We start from the raw sequence: 19,606 nt of genomic DNA, 5'->3' as shown, positions 1-19,606 counted from the left end.
GTTTTTCCAGTCACTCCTCCAGACAAGAGTACCAGGCCCACCATGCAATGGGGGATGGGCCGGTCCTCAAAGGCAGTTTGAAGCTCTTCCTCTACACTCAATGTGTGTTGGAACCAGCTTCGCTGGCTCATGATAGGTGATGCACAGCTTTCCAGTTTCATGTTAAGGGACATTTCCCCGGGGACTTGGAAGCAGCCTTGCTGGGAGTTTTATACCATGGAAGTGGGTAAATGGCACAAATCAGGCTCTTTTCTTTAGAGAACCGGTTGTCAGGCATTCACTAGTACACTGTTGCCTACATTTCCTTCCTTCTTTCCATATGGTATTTTCTGTAGGATTCCTTACTACATAGGCGGGACTTACATTAGACTCATGAGAAATCGAAGTTTTTTATTTTATAAACATGCTGTCAAATCAACATATTGTATTACTTGATTTGAGCATTAATTGCATTCATGTAGAACAGGGGTCTAATTAAAGTGAGGTTTGGGGGTGCTGTTTCAGCTTGTACAATTCTTAGAGAGGGATTTTGTTTTGGTTTGGGAACAAAATGAGCCCTGCTCTACCCGAGTAGCTCTCATCATATGTTCTTTAATCATCTTGTATGGGGAAGGAGAGCTTTGTGAGTACCTGGAACCAGCAGACAATCACGAAATATAGGATACATGAATGAATAACAAAACTGCAGGCATTCGATGCAAAATATGGTATAGTGTACTTCTCTTATGCTGTTTCACAGAATTCAGTGCAGGACTAATATCATGATTCAATAAATACTTGCTTTTTAATTTTAATTACAGAATATTTCTCAGGTAGTTTAACAAGCTGTGCTTAATGAAACAGCGAGACATTTGGTGAACTGATTTTAATTTTAATACTTCAGGGATCAGCACTTCTTATTCCTTTTTTGACATGGAATTTATTTTATTTGGTCAATAAGTTTTTATGGAGCACCTATAGAGTACCTGGCTTTTCAACTGTGTATTGAGGGAAGAGTACATAAAGGACATATCCCTAAACAAAAACTTCAGGCTGTCATCATTTTTTGAGTGTTTAATCCTGATTTTCAATTCCTGAACTGTTAGATTTTTTTATATCCCTCAAATAGAAGGAAGTAGTCATCATGTGCCATGTAAATAGTTCAAAATGACCTAAATGTAGAACAGTTGTTTCCATGTAACTATTTAATTATTAAGAAAATATATACTCTCATATATGCCACATACTGTGTGGCAAACACTACTCACACAGTTTACAAATATTAACTCATTCCGCTCTCCTGCTTTTAGTTATGAAAGCCAAGGTTATATAGAAAAGGTGGTAATTTACTCAAGATCACATAGACAGCAGTGGGGAACACAGATTTCAATGCAGGTGGTCTAGCTGCAGACTCTGAGCTCTTAACCCGACACTGTGCTGTCTCCCTGAAGTGCCCCAGGGTCTGCCACTGCAGAGAAGGAGCTCATCAGAAGGAGGTAAGCCGGTGACCTCGTGATCGTGTTGGACCTCAACCGAGTGTGCAGAGAGGTCTTCAAACTGCAGGAGTAGGAATGCCTAAAGAAGAGTTATTCACATTAATCCCAAGTCATAACAATATGCCAATGTCCACCGACAGTAAAATAGATTTTAAAAAAACCCTACAATGGAGCACTATACAGCAATGAAAATGAACAGACTAGTGTCACACACAACCAAGCGGAAAAGCCTCAAAACTTAATACTGAGCGAAAAACGGAGACATAAATGCTCATGTGCTGTATTGTTTCATGTATATAAAGATATAAATTATATAAATGGCCAAACTATCCTGAGGAGTCATGGATACAGTTACTTTTAAGGAAGACTGATGACTGGGAAGGGGCATGGAGGCTTCCGATTTGTTGGTAATCTTCTATTTCTTGCGCTGGGCAGTAGCCACACAGATGTTGTCACTTAGTGATCATCCACTGAGCTCTATAGTCACGGGGTTTGGCTCTTTTACATGTGTGTTGTACTTCACATATAAGTTAGGAAATATTGTCCAGAGGAATGATAGGAAAAATGATGTAATTGAGAGCAGAACCGGGATAGTTTAGAAAACAAGGGCGCTAGGGTTGAAAAGAAAAATTGTACATGCATAGTACATGTAAGAAATCAGTCTGCCAGTCTTGATTAATTTAGTTACTGAGGGTTGGCAAACTGTTCGAGAAAGCACCAGATATAGTAACTGCTTCAGGGTTTGTGTGCCGTGCAGGGTCTCTTTCCCATTTTTTTTACAACTCTCTAAAAGTGTACAAAGCGTTCTTAGCTTGTGGCTGTAAAAAAAAAAAAAAACAAACAGACCACTTTGGGTGATTATGATGTGTCAGTCTAGGTCATTAATTGTAAATGTATCTGTCTGGTGGGATGTTGGCAGTGGGGCAGGTCTGCATGCGTAGGGGCAGGAGGTATGTGGAAAATCTCTGTACCTTCTGCTCCATTTCACTGTGAACTGACTACTGCCTTAAAGGAAGAAAAAGCAAAACAAACAAACAAAAAGTACACAAGGCAGACTGGGCCGAGGCCAGTTTGTTTACTCCTCAGCCAGCTGCTGGTAATGCTAAAATAGTTAAAAATGCAGTTTTTCCTACACACTCCATGCATTCAGCATATCTGTACCGAGTATCTTCTGCTTTCAGTGGGTGAGACAGCTATAAAAACCTGTTCCTTTCAGTACAACGTGATGAGGACCCTAACTTAAACCAAGGTGCTTGAGAGAAAACAGGAGCGTGACTTTCTCTGCTACAGGTCAAATTTCAACTGTTTTTGAAGAAGGTAGTGATTAACCAGCAGAAGAAGCGGAAGGCGCTGTATATGGGGGATGCATCCTGAGTAAATCCACACAGGTATAATATAAACAACTATTTATGTATGTTAAGTTTATTTTATCATGTAACTTCATGTGACTCAATCATCACACGTGTAGGGTGACAAGGACAAGGCTAGAGCAAACCTCCACCTAATTCATTTAGAGGACTGGGTCAAACAGGTAAGGCTACTTGTGACTGGAAGCAATGAGCCCAGGAACCCATGCTGTGCTGGTACCTCTAGGCTGCTCTGGGTCCTGAGTGTGAGGCTCTGGTCCTTTACACCCCTTCACACTCTGTTTGGGAAGTTCTGGAGTAACTTAGGGACGCATTGATCAAGCCAGTGGGATTTAGGTCAGGAGGAATTTTGGTGGCTTTGCACTGCCCAAGGCTGAGGTTCAAATTCTACTTCTGTTACATGTTGGGTGACCTCAGCAACTTATCATGAAGTCCCTTTGCTTCCATTTCCTCCTCTTTGTAAAATGCTGATAGTACCTTGAAGGGATCTTGTGAAGCTTCAAATTACTGAGACACTGTGTATAAATGTTTTGCTGCAGAGTCAACACTCAACAAGTTATTTATTTCTTCTCTACGTCTTTCCAGCTTCCCTATCTGCAATAAAAAATCCCTTGACAAGAAAATCCATGACCTTTTCATTCTCTATACCTACTGCCTGGGGGGGATAGTGGTAGGGCTTTTCTGGCATGGAGAGAGTAAGTGAAGAGAAACCATAAAACAATGAGTAAATCTATTGTTTTGGCATTCTTACTTCAAATAATAACTTTAGAAGGAGAGAGGTCAGCAACTCTTGGAAGACTAAGATAGGAGTTTTGTTCTTTGTATTAGGAGAAAAAATTTTTTTCTCTCTCTCTCCCTCTCTTCTCTTTTTTTAAGCGAAGGGAGTGGGCTGTGCCCTGGAGGTGAACTGAGGACTCTGATTAAACATGGCTTTGGAGGAAACTCATCAGCTGACTTCAACAGGAACATCTGTGAGTTCATATTGGCCAAGTCCCTAGAGAGTTTTTCACTGCTGAACATGCTACTTCCCAACTGTTCAAGATAGTGGCTCAGAGCTGTGTACATATTTGGAGATACATTCTGCTGATTGGATTATTTTTAAAGCCTATTTCTTATCTAAAAGTATTTCCTTTAATTGCTTCCTTTTGGCCTGATACTAGGTCTCAGGGAGGTTGTTCCAAGTCTAGAATCACAGGATGATACTCTCAGAAATTGGAAGTAGCCACACCATCATTTTCCAGATGAGGAAATTGATGCCCCTTAGAGTGAAGAACTGCTCAATCCACACAGATTTCTCACACTTTTTTTCTTCCCTTTTCCCTCCCTCTCTCCTTCTCTTCCTTCTCTCCTTTACTAACTCCCAGATGCCCACACTGTTTTCAGTGCTAACGATACAAAAAGACATGACACAGCCTGCTGAACTCTTAGTCTAGCACAGCAGCAGTGATGTAAGCCAATTATTTCTCTAGGCACCGTAAGTGATTGCACAGAGGGGCACACCGGATTCCAAGAGAACCTAGAAGAGGGCCAAGTAAATTAGACTTGGAGAGTCAGAGAAATTGACTTGAGTGGAGTCTCAAAGGATGTGTTGGATATAAGTGGGCTGCGAAGGGAGTGAGGTGTGAGAACAGAGAGGAGAGAAATGATTTTCCAGATATTGAAGGAAGAGTACGGTATAAAGGCATCAGGCACACATTTCATTTTCCCGAACTCATTTATGGAGAGATATAGAGAGAGAGAAAAGGAAGGAGGGAGGGAGAGATAGAGATAACACGAAAATCAAGTTCAACATGAAGGGAGACACCTCCTGCTCTTCTGGTCCGTGCTTCCATCCTGTATCTCTCTCCCCAGACCTAGGGAGTCATAACTGAGTCTCACACTCATGGAGAACGAGGAACAACCTCACGGCCACCAATACCTCTCACAGGCATACGTTAGCATGTCACCAAGCCAGTGCAGTCGAGAACTGTTTTGATATTAGGTAATTTTATATGCTGGGTATAGAACTGAGACCCCTATAAGATGCTCGTCCATGTAGTAAGGCATGCCTACCTCACACTTATCTGTAGGACTTTTGTTAAGGAGAACTGGTTGTCTGGGTTGGCTTTAGGCGATGTCATTTTTTTCTATTGATTCAACAAAGATAAACTTTATGGCTGCCATGCACCATTGTCTCTGATCTCTTTTATTGGAGGTGGTGTTGTTGAAGGAGCTGTGAAGTCAATAAACAAAGTTAACTAAGTGCGTGACTTTTACTTTCCCAGCTCTGCAGGAGCCCAGAGCTGGTGTGATTCTGAGATACAACCTCCCCACGGGTCATGCCCAGGGGCTTCCATTATCTCTAAGCAGCACACACTCCAGAGCATCTTATTAATGATATTTAATTACATTCAAATTAATGATGTTTTTCATCTGATCCTGCACTGATTTTACAGCTGGGAGATAAGCTGGGGTGACTTTGGCTGTTCTGTCTCTCCATCTCAGCAGCCAAGTGCCCCCTTTATCTCTGTTGACTGTTTTTTCCAGGTGTGTGCTTTCTCCACCTGCACTTCTGTCTCTGACTGCCACCCCTCCCTTTTCAGTAATAATTAGCTACTCCAAGCCACAGAAATGCTCCATTTCCATATGAAGTTTTCTGATGATATGGACAAAGCAATTTCTTTCTATATGGAGCTTAATTTGCATATATCCTGGCCATAACTTCATCAGGTCTTAAAACACAGAGATTGTCAAGTGACCACTGGCTGATAACTCGAACAATACAGTACTGTTAGTAGACTCTGATCACATCAGCGTGTACTTGAATGCTCTGGGTTTTGCTGATTGAAATCTTTACAGAAGTGGAATGGAGTGTTCAGTTCTCAGGTTGAGGAATTCTTATTATTTCCCAATGAAAATAATGTGGATTGTAGATAGGATTTACTGAACTTTCAAATCTATTGATGGTTTTTGTTTTGCTTGAGCAAAAACAGATGTTGGCGGGGGGAGTTAAGCATTTCTGCTGTGAACTGTAATACAATAGCTCTGAGAATGAAATGTTTAAAAACTGAATATAGGGCATGATGATGAAAGTGAATTGGATTGTGAAAATTCTTGGAGTTCAAAGTCTCAGGCTATTTAAAGAATTGAAGAACAAATTGGAAATATACTCTGTTCGGATTTTCTGTTCTTAAGAAATGGTAAGAAATATAGTCCTCAAAGGATGCTTTATTGTATTGACAACCCAATTATTGATTTATTAGGGCAGAAAACCAGAAGTATTACATCAAATAATTTCCCTATTATTTTATTTTTTGACTTATCTCAAGCTCTTCCTTAAGTCTATCTCCCCCTCAAAAATACCCAGAATACAATCAAAATAAAAATAAAGCAAACAACAAAAATAAATATGCCTCATTGCATCCACTTAAGTAAATTTCAACATATTAGAAATTGAAAACTCTCCAGTTATCTCTGCATGTGATCCTAGGATACATTCTTTCACATTCTCTTGCTTCATTCTTCATTCATTCATTGAACATATATTTACACACCTGCTATATACCAGATATTATGATAAGCAAAGCAATGAAAGACAATGGATGGCCAGACATAGTTCCTACTCCTGCAGGAACTAAATTCATTAGAAGATGACATTAACCCACACATCATAGCAATAGAAATATAAAATTAAAATCATGACAAATGCTAAGAGGGACAGATGTATGGTGCCAGGAGAGCTTATAGAAGTGAGGTTTGGTCTAACCTGGAGACCAGGGAAAGCTTTTCTGTAGAAGTTGTTAATGGAATGGCAATCTGAAGAAACAGCAAGTATTTGCTGGCCAGGAGAAGATGGGGAAGGTGAGTGTTTTCTGGGTGAAAGACGCTACGTGTGCATCGACTCCTGGTGAGAGGGGAAACAGTGCCATAGCACATGCCAGCCTCACGCTCTCAGACAAGAGTCTGGAGTCTTCAGTTATTTCTTCTTTTTTTTTGTGGGTGATGACACACTTAGTACTTCAGATTCCTGAGGGTGAAACTTCTCTCCCTGAGAGCCTGGCCCCCAAAGGAGAAGAAAAGGATGGAACATTTTCCTGCTGGCAATCCTCTGTTCTTGTCAGTGCTGATGAAGGAGTGATATGCTAAAGTGCCTCTGTCTGAACGTGACCTATGAGGAGGTGTGTGAGGGGCTTAGGGGTCCAGTTGCAATTTCTCTGGTTGGCAGGAGGATGAGTTGGGAGAGTCCTAGGGTTAGACTCAAAAGATTAGGCTTTGCAGGGAGAGTCACTTAATTTCTCTGGCTCCTTATCTAATGGGTGGTTGTAAGGATCATATGAGACAGCGATGCCAGAGAGCATAGTACATGCATTTAAATATACAAGGAATCGTTTTATTGTTATTATTTATTCAGAAGTTCTGGACAAGTTTGGCACACTTTTTGAATAGAATCTCAGAAGAAAAATTCTTGTCAGTGACTAGAATATATATTTTAATGTATATTTTAAAATAGTATAATGAGCCCTGGCTGGTGTAGCTCAGTGGATTGAGCGCAGGCCTGCAAAACAAGGGGTCACTGGTTCGATTCCCAGTCAGGGCACATGCCTGGGTTGTGGGCCAGGTCCCCAGTAGGGGGCATGTGAGAGACAACCACACATTGATATTTCTCTCCCTCTCTTTCTCCTTCCCTTCCCTTCTCTCTAAAAGTAAATAAATAAATAAAATCTTGAAAGTAGGCTTGGCAAATCCCTTTAAAAATAAAATAAAATAGTATAACAATATACTATCTCCTCAAAATAACAACAGGACTCAAGGTTGGCTGAGGTGCTTTATCCTAGTGAAATGGATCATTTGGGCAGTTCTGCTAATAACTTGACCCTATTTCAAGTTTTAGTTCAACCCAGTCACCACATGTGGACAGAGCCATTGTTTGCCAAAACAGAGTTGGATCATTTTCTGAGATGATTCAGCTCTGTGAAGTACTTCAACTGAAACATCAGATAAGGGAAGCAAAGGACCATCTATGCTTTAACACAGACTTGGGTCTCCTCCAGATCTGGCCCTCACTGTTCCTGTCACTGAGGGTGCTGGAAAACGGGGAATGTCTGCAATTCATTCTAACTCTGACGTTCCTTGCAAAAATTTTCCATAATCACCTTCAAGAAGCATTAGAGTCCAACAGACTTGGATTTTTTTTTTTTTGGTGTGCACGTTATTCACCGAAGGAAGAACAAACTTACAGAATCTGCTGGAACTTTCAGGGAATGAAGATGCATAGACTTTTCCATTGAGCAAGGAAGGATGAGTAGAAAGTAGGTCCCCCGTATCCATTATTATTAATTTAAGTGGAAGATCATTAATAACAAATTGATAAATCTTGCTTATTGTCCAATGTTAGTCAACTTAACCTTTAAGAGCTTTTAAATTAATTTAAACAGTACTTTTTAATAAAAATAACTTTCCTAAAACAAAAATATTGGTGAGAAGAATGGCATTTCTTTTACTTTAAAATTGCGTTACTAAGGCATGATTGATGTACAAAGCTACTGTACATATTTAATGTATACAACTTGATAAGTTTGGAGATAAGAATACATTTGTGAAATCATTACTATGATCTCCGTCATAGATTGACTTATTACCTCCAAAAGTTTCTTCCCACTCTCTTAATTATTATTATTATATTTTTTGTGATAAGAATCCACTATAAGATTTACCTTCTTAATAATACAATAAAGGCTGTAATACAGTACTACTAAATATACACTAGGATACAAAGTAGATCTCTGGGACTTATTCATTTCGCATAATGGAAATTTTGTACCATTCAATTAAATCTTTTCGTTAGGTCTGACCCCAGCCCTGGCAACCACCTTTTCACTCTCAGTTTCTACCATAAATGGACTTGAAGTTTTGTGCTGGCTCTGTTACTCACTGTCTGTGTGACTTTAAGGAAGTCACCTAGACTCTCTAGGCCTAGTCCCTCTTTTATAAAACAAATGTTTTTCCATGAAGCTTTTTATGAAGATAATTTGGCTTAAATGGGAGATACATTTATGAATATCTCTTGTGCATATCTTTGCACACTAAATAAATGTTTGTGCCCTTCCTTTTTGTTTTCTTCAGCACTTAAATCTATATGAGTATTTGGTATTAAGAGTTTTTGTACTTTAACTGGCCTCATCTAACTGAGAATTTGAGTGGAATGAAGATTCTTCAAATTCTGCACTCTTCAAAGCCACCAATCATTTATAATATATAAAGTGCTTGAATTTCCTCAGCACTATGAAAGTAAAATAAATTTCCATTACTTTCAATTATTTCACTTGTAATAATTAGATATGAATCTTATGACTCATGATATTGCTTTGTATTGAAATAAAGAAGAAAAATCTTAAGGTGAGGGGAAAGTGAGTATGAGCTATTAAAAAGTTCCCTATTCGTTTCTGAAGTAAGTTTAGTGTGCAAGTTTTTGAAAGAATTGATGCTTCGGGGGAGAGAGGAGAAAATCGACTAAAGGGAAAAGAGTTTCTGAAGAAGTTGAGAGGTTCTTTTTATTTTCTTCAACTAATTCTTACTGCCAAGTATTGGCTCTTGGAAAACATGGTTAAGTCAGCTATAAAGTCGTAACAGAAAATAATAAAAGCAATGAAATGTACAATTAAGGATCACATACCCTAGACAGCTTCCACTTCATTAGCCCTCTTCTTAACTCATCCAGGAGGCTTCTCAATCTCTGCTTTTTACCCCTAGATGCAACTACAGTGCGACCGACGATAAGGTTCACTCTCTTTTACAGTTCTCCTTGAACAAAGCAATGATCTCCAAAGATGAGGCTTAATGCTCCCCAGGAATTGCTGTCCATTTTAGACTCCTTTCTGCTTGGTCACATTCTCTTCTTCTCAGTCGACGTTGTAAACTAGATCAGTGGTCATAAGGATTTTTAGTGGATGCCCCAGTGGAGGGAGTTCACACCAAATTGGGTGTAGAGGGGATAAGTGGTAATGGAAGGCGATTTGATTTGGGGTGGTGAACACACAATACAATATACAGATGATGTCTTATAGAAGTGTACACCTGAAACCTATATGATTTTATTAACAAATGTCACCCCAATAAATTCAATAACAAGTAAAATAATGATATCCTGAAAAAAACAAATTGTGTGAAATTTGGGAGAAGGGGTTATCCTAGAATTTCGGAGAGTGCTGCATGTCAAGCACTGAATAGAGGGAGCTCAGGGAAGCAGTAAAAACATGCAGTTGTGTGGATTCATTGATTCTTTCACCAAACACTTACTGAGCTGACATAGGTGCTAGAGATGCAAAAAAGAGTAAGAGGGAATCTGTACTCCCCTGAAAGATTTATAGTGGGGGGAGGCCTATGTGAACAAGTCCACTGTAATGCCCTCATCTTGGTATAATTGTAGGATGTGAACAAACTGTGGGAGCCACTCATCTGTCCAGACTGGTGGTGGGGGTGGGAGGAAGGTCATCTTTCCTGTGGACTCTAAAGTGCAGGATTGGTGCTTACTTTAAATGTCCTTCTGTGAGGGATACCTAAAACCTTGTTGGCAAGAGATGGGGATAGAGGACCACAGACCCTGGCCTATTGTAACTTAACTGGTGGAGTCACCTCCTTCTTGCCCTTGAGTTACCTTCCCAAGTCACGGTCCAGCACTGTGGTGCTCTCAAAGAGTCCTCAAATCATTCTTCCTTAGTGCTGGCATGAGGTGTTAAGATTGTTCTTAAATGTAAGTTAGAATGGCCCACTCAAAAGCATTCTCATTTGGGGCAGATTCATCTGGCTATGGGGCCACCCTTTGTCTTTTCAAAGATATTCATGCTTGCCTTTAGTATTTAAAAAATGTCACTGTGTATGGTAGTGGGCTGGTTGTCTAACAGGTTTTTGAAGCGAGAAGGAAGTCTTAGTAATCTCTGTACCCTGACAGTCAGCACAGACATAAGAACATAGTGCTTAATAAATATTTGCTAGATGAATGAATAAAAGAATCAATGAACGAAGGACTTCATGTTTTGCTAAAAGTCTGAAGGTTATAAACAGTCCCCAATTTCACCCAGGTTATGATAATATTGAGCTCACCACAAAAGTTAAGCTACAGGCATAACTGAGCTTTATTTCAAGTGCAAATAGCCTTCATTTTGTAGAATTTTGTAGAAAAGTTTATTATCAAAAAAATCTTCTCCTGAGACTGATTTGTTCCTCAAATCTCTATCTGTGTCAGAATGCCACAAAGTTCAGCAGAAAAGGCAGCAAAAATTATTCAAGGTGGGCCTGGAGAACGTATCAAAGCATCCTTTCAAGATGACCAGGGTCTTTGAGAGCTAATGACCTTTCAAGTTTCTTGTAAGGCTGGATGAACTGACTCTTAGTTGGAAAGGTAAGTCTTCCTGCTTTCAGTACGGTCTTTTCTCCTTAAATAATTTTTACTGCCTTTTCTTCACTTCGAACCCTTTCTAACTTGTACAATATTCTAAGACTATGATCATATGTTCATTGACCTACAGCAAAATTCACTCAGCTTATGCTTACACAAAAAATTTTAACATTAGTGAAAATAATAAGTGGTACAGTTAAGTGCCAGGCTAAGTGTTCTCAGTTTTGTTATCACACTGAAGCCTATATTCTTGTAAAGACACTATTTTCCTTATTTTTTAAAAAATTAAAAGTAAAAGGGCGAATAACTTGCCCAAGGTTTTGCAGCTAATGTTAGAACTTATACCAAAGTCTGACTAACTTCAAAATCTATATTCTTTTTTTTTTTTTTTTTTAAATTTATTGTTATTTAATTACAGTTGTATGCCTTTTCCCCCCATCCCTTCACCCCACCCCAGGTGAACCCACTTCCCTCCCCCCTCTCCACCCTCCCCCTTGGATTTGTTCATGTGTCCTTTATAGTAGTTCCTGTAATCCCCTCTACCCACTGTCCCCGCCCCCACCCCCCACCCCCGCCCTTGCTATTGTTACATTGTTCTTAACTTCAGTGTCTCTGGTTATATTTTGTTTGCTTTTTCCTTCTATTGCTTATGTTCCAGTTAAAGGTGAGATCATATGGTATTTGTCCCTCACTTCCTGGCTTATTTCACTTAGCATAATGCTCTCCAGTTTCATCCATGCTGTTGCAAAGGGTATAAGCTCCTTCTTTCTCTCTGCTGCGTAGAATTCCATTGTGTAAATATACCATAGTTTTTGGATCCACTCGTTTGCTGATGGGCACTTCGGTTGCTTCCAGTATTTGGCTATTGTAAATTGTGCTGCTATGAACATTGGGGTGCACAGATTCTTTTGGATTGGTGTTTCAGTGTTCTTAGGGTATAATCCCAGCAGCGGAATTACTGGGTCAAAGGGCAGTTCCATTTTTAGTTTTCTGAGGAAATTCCATATTGTTTTCCACAGTGGCCTCACCAGTCTGCATTCCCACCAACAGTGCACGAGGGTTCCCTTTTCTCCGCATCCTCTCCAACATTTGTTTGTGGATTTGTTTATGTTGGCCATTCTGACTGGTGTGAGATGATACCTCATTGTGGTTTTAATTTGCATCTCTCTGATGGCTAGTGATGCTGAGCATCTTTTCATATGTCTCTGGGCCTTCTGTATGTCTTCCTTGGAGAAGTGTCTGTTCAAGTCCTTTGCCCATTTTTTAATTGGGTTGTTTGTCTTCCTGGAGTGGAGTCGTGTGAGTTCTTTATATATTTTGGAGATCAGGCCCTTGTCTGAGGTATCATTGGCAAATATGCTTTCCCATATTGTTGGTTCTCTTTGTAATTTGGTGCTGTTTTCTTTAGCCATGCAGAAGCTTTTTATTTTGATGAGGTCCCATTTGTTTATTCTTTCCTTTATGTCCCTTGCTTTAGGGGATGTGTCTGTGAGGATGTTGCTGCGTGGAATGTCTGAGATTTTCCTGCCAATGTTCTCCTCAAGGACTTTTATGGTGTTACGGCTTATATTTAAGTCTTTTATCCATCTTGAGTTTATTTTCGTGTATGGCGTAAGTTGGTGATCGAGTTTCATTTTTTTGCACGTAGCTGTCCAGATCTCCCAACACCATCTGTTGAAGAGACTGTTTTTGCTCCATTTTATGCTCCTGCCTCCTTTGTCAAATATTAATTGATCGTATAGATTTGAGTTTATTTCTGGGCTCTCTATTCTGTTCCATTGGTCTATGAGCCTGTTTTTATGCCAGTACCAGGCTGTTTTGATTACCGTGGCCTTGTAATACAGTTTGATATCAGGTATTGTGATACCTCCTGCTTTGTCCTTCTTTCTCAGAATTGCTGCTGCTATTCGAGGTCGTTTATGGTTCCATATGAATTTCTGCAATGTTTGTTCTATATCTGTGAAATATGTCATGGGTACTCTAATAGGGATTGCATTGAATCTATAAATTGCTTTGGGTAGTATGGCCATTTTGATGATGTTAATTCTTCCAATCCATGAACATGGTACATGCTTCCATTTGTTTGTATCTTCCTTAATTTCTTTCTTCAGTGTTGTGTAGTTTTCTGAGTACAGGTCTTTTACCTCCTTGGTTAGGTTTATTCCTAGGTACTTTATTTTTCTTGTTGCTATATCGAATGGGATTTTTTTCCTGATTTGTGTTTCTGCAGTTTAGTTGTTGGTGTACAGGAATGCCTTTGATTTCTGGGTATTGACTCTGTATCCAGCTATTTTGCCAAATTCATTTATTAGGTCAAGTAGTTTTTGAGTGGAGTCTATAGGGTTTTCCATGTACACTATCATGTCGTCTGCAAACAGTGACAGTTTCATTTCCTCCTTTCCAATTTGGATGCCTTTTATTGCTTTTTCTTGTCTGATTGCTGTGGCTAGGACTTCCAATACTATGTTGAATAGGAGTGGTGAGAGAGGGCATCCTTGTCTTGTTCCTGATCTTAGTGGGAAAGCTCTAAGTTTTTGTCCATTGAATGTGATGTTGGCTGTAGGTCTCTCATATATGGCCTTAATTATGTTGAGGACTGCTCCCTTTATTCCCACTTTGCTGAGTGTTTTTATCAGAAATGGGTGCTGTATCTTATCGAATGCTTTTTCCGCATCTATTGATATGATCATGTGATTTTTGTCTTTGCTGTTGTTGATGTGATGTATTATGTTTATTGATTTGCGAATATTGTACCATCCTTGCATCCCTGGGATGAATCCCACTTGGTCATGGTGGATGATCTTTTTAATATATTGCTGGATGCGGTTTGCTAATATTTTGTTGAGAATTTTAGCGTCTATGTTCATCAGCGATATTGGCCTGAAGTTTTCTTTCTTCGTTGTGTCTTTATCTGGTTTTGGGATTAGGATGATGTTGGCTTCATAAAAAGAGTTTGGGAGTCTTCCATCAGTTTGGATTTTTTCGAATAGTCTGTGAAGGATAGGGGTTAGTTCTTCCTTAAATGCTTTGTAGAAATCTCCTGTGAAACCATCTGGTCCAGGGCTTTTGTGTGATGGGAGTTTCTTGATGACTGCTTCAATTTCCTTTGCTGATATTGGTCTGTTCAGGTTTTCTGCTTCTTCTTCAGTCAGTTTTGGAAGATTATATTTTTCTAGAAATGTGTCCATTTCATCTAGGTTTTCAAATTTCTTAGCATATAGGTCTTCATAGTAATTTCTTACGATCCTTTGTATTTCTGTGGTATCAGTTGTAATCTCTCCACTTTCATTTCTAATTCTGTTTATTTGGATCCTCTCTCTTTTCTTCTTGATAAGCCTACTTAAAGGCTTGTCGATTTTGTTTATCTTTTCAAAGAACCAGCTTCTAGATTCATTGATCCTTACAATTGTGCTTTTAGTCTCTATGTCATTTAGTTCTGCTCTGATCTTGGTTATTTCCTTCCTTCTGCTTGCTCTGGGCTGTCTTTGTTGTTGTTCCTCCAGTTCTTGTAGGCGTAGGGTTAGGTTGTTTGTGTGAACTGTTTCTAACTTCTTAAGGTAGGCCTGTATTGCTATGAACTTCCCTCTCAGGACTGCCTTTGCTGTGTCCCATAGGTTTTGGGTTGTTGTGAGTTCGTTTTCATTTGTTTCCAGGAAGTTTTTGATTTCTTCCCTAATCTCATTCTTGACCCATTCATTGTTTAATAGCATGCTATTCAGTCTCCATGATTTTGAGTGTTTTGGGTTTTTACCCTTGGGGTTGGTTTCTAGTTTCAGACCCTTGTGGTCAGAGAAGATGCTTGATATGATTTCAATTTTCTTGAATTTGTTGAGGGTTGCTTTGTGTCCTATCATGTGGTCTATCTTTGAAAAAGTTCCATGGACACTTGAAAAGAATGTGTATTTTGCTTCTTTGGGATGAAAAGCTCTGTATATATCAGTTAAGTCCATTTCCTCTAGGGTATTGTTAAGTGACACAATATCTTTGTTAATCTTTTGTTTGGAAGACCTGTCCATTTTTGATAGTGGGGTGTTAAAATCCCCTACTATAATTGTGTTGCTGTCAATATCTTTCTTGAAATCCTCCAAGATTTTCTTTATGTATTTGGGTGCTCCTATGTTGGGTGCATATATATTTATAATGTTTATTTCTTCTTGGTGGATTCTTCCTTTGAGTATTATGAAGTGACCTTCTGGGTCTCTCTTTATGGCCCTTCTTTGGAAGTCTATTTTGTCTGATATGAGTATTGCTACCCCTGCTTTTTTTCCCTGTCCGTTTGCTTGGAAAATTTGTTTCCAGCCCTTCACTTTCAGTCTGTGTAAGTCTTTTGTCCTGAGATGGGTTTCTTGTAGGCAGCATATGTGTGGGTCATGTTTTCTTATCCATTCAGCTGTTGTATGTCTTTTGATTGGAGCATTTAATCCATTTACATTTAAGGTTATTATCGATAGGTAGTTATTCATTGCCATTATTTCCTACCTGTGTTCCTCTGTCTTTCTCTTTTCCTTCCTTTCCTTAAAGCAGTCCCTTTAGCATCTCTTGCAGAGCTGGTTTGGTGGAGCTGTATTCTTTTAGACTTCTTTTGTCTGGGAAGCTCTTTATTTGGTCTTCTATCTTGATTGAGAGCCTTGCTGGGTAAAGTAGTCTTGGTTGCAGGCCTCTGGTTCTCATTACTTGGAATATTTTTTGCCATTCTCTTCTGGCTTGGAGCGTTTCCATTGAGAAGTCAGTTGCTAACCTTATTGGGGCTCCCTTGTATGTTACTTCCTTTTTCTCCCTTGCTGCCTTTAAGATCCTCTCTTTGTCTTGGAAATTTGCCATTTTAATTATGATGTGTCTTGCAGTGGATCTCTTTGGGTTCCTCTTGTTTGGGACTCTCTGTGATTCCTGGATTTGGGTGACTTTTTCTCTCCTCAGATTAGGGAAATTTTCCATCATTACTTTTTCAAACAGGTTTTCTATCCCTTGCTCTTCTTCTTCTCCTTCTGGTATTCCTATTATACGGATATTGTTACATTTCATGTTGTCCTGCATTTCCCTTATTGCCTCTTCATTCTTTCTGAGCCTCTTTTCCTTTTCTTGCTCCTTCTGGGTGTTTTTTTCTACTTTATCCTCCAGCTCGCTGATCCGATCCTCTGCTTCATCAAGTCTGCTTTTAATTCCTTCTACTGTGTTCTTCAATTCAGAAATTGTATTCTTCATTTCCTCTTGGCTCTTGTTGATATTTTCTATTTCCTTTTTCATGTTGATATAGTTTGCAGTGAGTTCATTGTAGTTTCCTTGTAGTTTCTGGTAGTTCTCTTTGAGCTCAGAGAGCTCAGTGAGCTTCCTGATGACCATTGCTTTGAACTCAGTATCTGATAGTTGACTTGCCTCTTTTTCGGTTAGTATTCTTTCTGAGACTTCCTCCTTTCCTTTCATTTGGGAATTGTTTCTTTGTCTTCCCATTGTTTGTGAGGCTCTTCTTGTTGGCCTCTGCTTCTTAAATTGCTTTGTTCTGAATCCCTGGGTTTATGATATGAACTTCTATGGTAGAATGCCAATGGGATTCGGTGGTGCTGTCTCCTTACTCTCCTGTGCTCACTGGTCTTGAGCTGACGTTTATGTGTTTAACACAGTCTAACTCTAGTCTTTTCAGCACTCCAGGTTTTGTTGTCGCACCTGTGGGAAAAATAGAAAGGGGGGGAGAAAGAAAAGGAAAAAACAAACAAACAAACAAACAAAAAAACAAAGATGGGAAGGAGGGAAAAAGGAAATAGGAAAGGAGGAAAGGAAGGAAGGAGGGAAGAAGGATTAAAGAAAGATCGGAGGCAAGATAAGAAGGAATTTTAACAAAAATTAAAACATAGAAATAGATAAAAGAAGGCAGGAAGAAGACATAAAAATGGTAAAGGATGGGAGGAAGAAGGAATGAAAGAAAAAAGAGAGAGAGAGAGGAAGAAGGAGTTCAGGGGGAAAGGAAAAGGAAAAAAAGAAAAAAAAGAAAAAAAAAAGGGAAAAAAAAATCTTCTGTTGGCTTTAAACCGTTCAGGTTATTTCTGCTGTTGTCCTGTCTGTGCAACGGGAGGGGGTGGTTGGAAGGATTGGTTTCACTTTTCTTCCTCCCTGGGTCACACTCTTCACTGTTTTGTAGGTGTGGTCCCTGGCAGGCAATCAGGCCGTTGATCAGCCAATCCAGCAGCTTTGTTCTTGGGACTCTCGAGTGGCCGCTCCAGCCACTTTGGCTCGGGACGCGTGCGCGCGCAGCAGGGGAATCCAGCCGCTTTGGGTTTGTGACGTTATTTGGGCTCTGAGCGCGCAGCCGGCCGACCAATCGAGCCGCCCAGGCTAGGGAGGCTGGCGCGCTGCAAGCTGCTGGTTCAGCCGCCTTGGTGTTACGACTCTCGCCAGCCCCTTTGTGCTTGGGAAGTGCGCATCCAGCCGGCCCTACGCTTGGTGAGCGCGCAGCCCGCCGCCGAGCCAGAGGCTCTATGCTTGGGGGCCGATCCAGCCGCCCGGGGCTTGAGACTCTCGGGTGGGCGGGGCCGCCCTGGGACCGAATCACGCGGTACTCGGTTCCGAGGTTTTGGGTCTGTGGGTGGAGCAGCTAGTCTCTGCTCCAAAAGATCTCGGAGGTTTCAGGTGTGGGCGCCCCTCCGGGGTTTCATGTATGGGCCCTGTTCGCTAATCTGCGCGCGCGCGACCGCGCGCAACCGGACCTCAGGTGAGCACCGGTGCTGCATATCCCGCATTCTGCGTTCGCAGTCCAGGGGCGGAGGGGGGAGGGGCGCCAGGGGCCTCGGCCACCACCGAGAGTTCTCTAACTAGCCCCTGAGTGTCTCTATTTTCTTTTTCTTTTTGAGAAATTCCTCCTTTTCAAGCCCCCCTGGTCCAATCAAGCACCTGGCTGCTCACAGCGCAGCCTGGCCCTCTCCCAGGACTCCTGCAGCAGCCCCTGCGCCAGGGCTGGCGCCTCTGCAGCCCCTGTACCGCGCGGTCCCGGTTCCCGGGGACCTTATTGTCCTTGAGCACTCTTCTTACCGTCAGATCTTTCAATGTCCTCTATCTTTGGTCTCTAATCTTCGTATATGCTGGAGTACTGTTGGCTGTTCGCTCTGCTCCTCAGATCAGCTAGGTATTTCCCTGGCGCTGAGGGGAAGTGGATTCCGCTCCCACCTATGTTGCCGCCATCTATCTCAAAATCTATATTCTTTCAATTATTTTTTTGTTGTTTCCCATGATATTAAACCCTTGGCAATTTGAATAAATTCAATCTAATAATCAGAAAATCCATGAAATAAAAAGACAATTGTAAATGGTCAATACACAGAAAAATCTATGACTTGCCTTTTTGTCTTATGACAACCTTATGAGGTACTATGCTATGTTTTCAGATATTAGGTTTTCCCATACAAAATTAGGGATCCAACACATTTGGGAATTCACTCATTCAGTGAATATTGAGCACCTGCCATGTGCCTGCTTTTTCATAGCAAGAAAGAATAAGATCTTTCCTCTCAGGAAACTTGGAACATATTAGTGAATAACACAAACTAAATCTATGTTCTCATGGAACCCTCATTCCCCTTATTGTTTCAATTACAGTTCAGGTGGAAGCAAATTGTCCCAAATTATGTGAATAATTGCTTTTGTACTCCATTTAACTGCTCCTGTGGACTTGACCAGCCTTAAACACCCATTGGGACCCCATGTAAACATTCCTTTGAAAAAGAATTAAAGTTGAAGAACAGAAGATAAAGCAAAATGTTTTAAATTATTTTTTGGTCCCTGCTCTGCTTCTCAGTGGACAATATCGAAGTAATATAATTTCTGCTTTAGTGAAATGGTAATAGCCTTTATGCTCAAATATTATATGGGAATTAGAGAATTGTTGACCATAATTGTGCCTCAAAAGTTTGTGAATTATTTAGTGAATTAATATTTGCTTCATTATCCCACCCAAACTGCATAGTGTGAGCAATAACCCCCGGAGGCCATCAGTGTGCATAGGCTGAGCCCCCGTGGACGTGGCGGATCAGTAACCTACCATGACATGCCATGACCTTCTTCATCCGGGAAACAGATTTTTTTTCAAAGAGAAAATTAGCCACCAATACATTCTGCATTTATGAGCTGCTTGTTTCTCCTTTATCTGCCACTAGGTGTTGGTAGGTGAGTTATTCCCAGGAAAGTGAATTTTTAAAAAAAATCTTTGAATCTAAGAATGACCCCCATTATCAAGCAGTATTGCTTGGTTGATAGGATACTAGAACACCTTCAGTTATTGCTAATGATGGCATATTTTAAGTATATAGCCCATTCCCTGCAGCCTCTGGGAATCCTGGGATATAAGATTTGTGGCTTTGATGTCTTGGGTGTGATCTTGAGCATCCTTGAAATGAAGAAATAGC

The 19,606-nt window shown here is 40.4% G+C and overlaps 1 long non-coding RNA gene across 1 annotated transcript in view; it reads left to right on the top strand.

The window, feature by feature from the left end:
* Positions 1 to 2,745: 2,745 nt before the first annotated feature.
* Positions 2,746 to 19,606, top strand: part of LOC123478027 (uncharacterized) — a 38,950-nt gene continuing 22,089 nt past the window's right edge. Inside the window, exons 1-2 of the long non-coding RNA XR_006653126.2 lie at positions 2,746 to 2,863; positions 3,719 to 3,813. This is a non-coding gene — a long non-coding RNA (uncharacterized lncRNA). The remainder of the gene's footprint in view (positions 2,864 to 3,718; positions 3,814 to 19,606) is intronic.

This window comes from Desmodus rotundus, chromosome 4, assembly GCF_022682495.2.
Source record: "Desmodus rotundus isolate HL8 chromosome 4, HLdesRot8A.1, whole genome shotgun sequence".
Taxonomy (NCBI): Eukaryota; Metazoa; Chordata; class Mammalia; order Chiroptera; family Phyllostomidae; genus Desmodus; species Desmodus rotundus.
Note: the sequence above shows the minus strand (reverse complement) of the source record. Positions and strands in the feature narration are given on the sequence as shown.